General features: G+C 40.0%; 1 protein-coding gene across 1 annotated transcript in view; it reads right to left on the reverse strand.

Moving 5' to 3' along the window:
• Fam234a (family with sequence similarity 234 member A) overlaps positions 1 to 2,481 on the reverse strand; it is a 16,931-nt gene extending 14,450 nt beyond the window's left edge. Inside the window, exon 1 of the mRNA XM_015491051.2 lies at positions 2,345 to 2,481. The gene's annotated coding sequence lies outside the window, so the exon portion shown is untranslated. The remainder of the gene's footprint in view (positions 1 to 2,344) is intronic.
• Positions 2,482 to 2,796: the final 315 nt, after the last annotated feature.

The raw sequence follows: 2,796 nt of genomic DNA on the forward strand, positions 1-2,796 counted from the left end.
TTTTTTTTTTTTTTTTGGTACCAGGGATTGAACTCAGGGGCTCTTTACCACTGAGCCACATCCTCAGTCCTTTTTTACATTTTATTTAGAGACAGGGGTCTCACTGAGTTGCTTAGGGCCTTGATAAATTGCTGAGGCTGGCTTTGAACTCATGATCCTCCTGCTTCAGCCTCCCAAGCTGCTAGGATTACAGGTATGTGCCACCATGTCAGCCTTTTTAATGTTTTTGGTACCAGGGATTGAATCCAGGGGCGCTTAACCACTCGGCTCCATCTATCGTCCTTTTAATTTTTTGAGATAGTGTCTTGCTAAGTTGCTGAGGGCCTTAGTAAGTTGCTGAGGCTAGTCTTGAATTCGCAATCCTCCTGCCTCAGCCTCCTGAGATGTTGGGATTACAGGAGTATGGGCCACCGTACTCCACCTTGCAAACAAAGTAAGGAGTTAGCCCAGAAGCTTCATCACGGTTGCTAAGGAAGTCTTCAAAACCCTCAATACCCAGGTTCTTATAAAAGTTGCAGCCATGTAGGCTGGGGTTGTGGCTCAGCAGTAGAGCACTTGCCTAGCTTGTGTGAGATCCTGGGTTCGATCCTCAAAACTACATAAAAATAAAAAAAGGTATTGTGTCCACCTAAAACTAAAAAATTAAAAAATTTAAAAAAAAATTGCAGCTGTGTGACAAGCAGCTTTCTGAGAAAATTGGCTGAGATGCATCAAACTCTGAAAGAGGATCTGAAGATCACGTGTGGTCCAGAGCACACAATGAGATGATTATACATGGCAGTGTGACATTTTCCTTCTCAGAATTGTAAAACTAGTGCTTCACACATCCATGGACAGTGGCTAACAGCAAGAGCTCAGATTTGTCGCTCTGAGTCACTTTTTAAAAATGCTCTAATGCTTCAGCATTGCTATGCTCATTTTTACATGTTCCTTATTTGCAGTTCCTCCAATAGTTTTAACTTTCAAAGTGGTGAAGGCATTCTGCACCCACTGTCTGACAGGGTCACAGTGTGGGGGATGCTGTGGTAGGGCCGCACCATCTGGAAACCGGAACCACAGGGAATGTTAAGTGTTTTGTTTATGATACTCCTGATATGGATAATAGGTAGGGCATATGTCATTCAATAATAAAAGCACGTGTTGCCTGAGATTGCAGGAAAATTCTCCGAATGAGACTAAGGATATAATTAAGACATGCCCCAAGGTGTGTTTCAATCTCTCTCAGGATATAAACAATAGTGTTATTCTTCAAGAAATTCACGGGAAAAAGATTGCAAATCAAGGTTCCTAAGAAAAGCTTAACAATTTGCACTAAGCACCCTGTTGAGGTAAAAAGCCTGCCCTTTAGTTAAAGATTACTGGGCTGGGGTTGTAGCTCAGCGGTAGAGCGCTCACCTCGCACCTGCGAGACCCTGGTTTCGGTCCTCAGCACCACATAAAAATATATGAATAAAATAAAGGTATTGTGTCCAACTACAACTAAAAAATAAATATTAAAATACGAAAAGATTACAAAGGGGCTGGGGATGTGGCTCAAGCGGTAGCGCGCTTGCCTGGCACGCGTGCGGCCCGGGTTCGATCCTCAGCACCACATACAAAGATGTTGTGTCCGCCGAAAACTAAAAAATAAATATTAAAAAATTCTCTCTCTCTCTCTTTAAAAAAAAAATAAGATTACAAAGACATAAGAATTGGTGTGCTTTGACCAAGGATTAAGGAAACTTTTAAAGAAAGCAGTTAAATAGGTCATATGAAAAAAATAAATTACCTTGGAAATTAAAAATAGAATAATGTAAAATTAATATAAATATATTTTAGAGGTACTTCAGAGTAGTAGGCTTTTAAGTAATAGACTTTCACTATTTTAAGTGCATTTTACTGGCACTTTAGAAGTAAGAAAGCTTATCAATAATCATAGGTATGCTTTAAAGTCAGAAGTTAATAATAGGTCCAGAGACATGTAGTCTAGTTGTGTAGCCAAGTACTTAGTGATTGAGGTGAACACGTAAAAGCTTAATCATCATTGCCAAAGGTTATAGAAAAATATTTTAAACAATGTACTCAATATCTTAGGTAATCAATATGTGTCAGAAAAGATTGTAACTCTTGAAAATTATGTAAATCAAAGAAGTTTTGGGCTTTGAGGCTATCCATTAACTACCTGAAAAAACACCTGCAAAAATGGTATAAAAATAAAGGCCCCTCTCTAGGGGCAGCAAATGTTTTTCTGGAGGCTGCTTGTAACTTGCAACTTGTCGTCCCATCTCTTCTTTTGCTGAAGCCACTCCTCCTTCAGGACCCCTGGATCTCCGCTGGGGCTGGACCCTGGCATCAAAGCACCTACCTGTCGGAGGTGCATATCTGCAGATCTTGATTGAAGTACATTGTGATGAGGTAGTTATAACATGGTGACTAGGGCTGGGGATGTGGCTCAAGCGGTAGCGCGCTTGCCTGGCATGCGTGCGGCCCGGGTTCGGTCCTCAGCACCACATACAAACAAAGATGTTTGTCCGCCGGAAACTAAAAAATAAATATTAAAAATTCTAAAAAAAAAAAAAAACAAACCATGGTGACTTTTCCACTATAAACTTTAATTTTGAATAGTTTGTGCGTGATACCTGCAGATTTATGTTGCACTGGGCTGAAAGTATGATAGAATTCCAGCCACCACTTGTGCATTTTGACTTAATCAGAATCCTGTTTTAATAGTAAAAGTGGAAAATGTTTCTTATAGTCTGCTTTTTAATAAATGCAATTTACTTATTTATGTGGTACTATGGACCAAACCCAGGGCCT

The sequence above is a fragment of the Marmota marmota genome, unplaced genomic scaffold (assembly GCF_001458135.2).
Source record: "Marmota marmota marmota unplaced genomic scaffold, marMar, whole genome shotgun sequence".
NCBI classification, from domain to species: domain Eukaryota; kingdom Metazoa; phylum Chordata; class Mammalia; order Rodentia; family Sciuridae; genus Marmota; species Marmota marmota.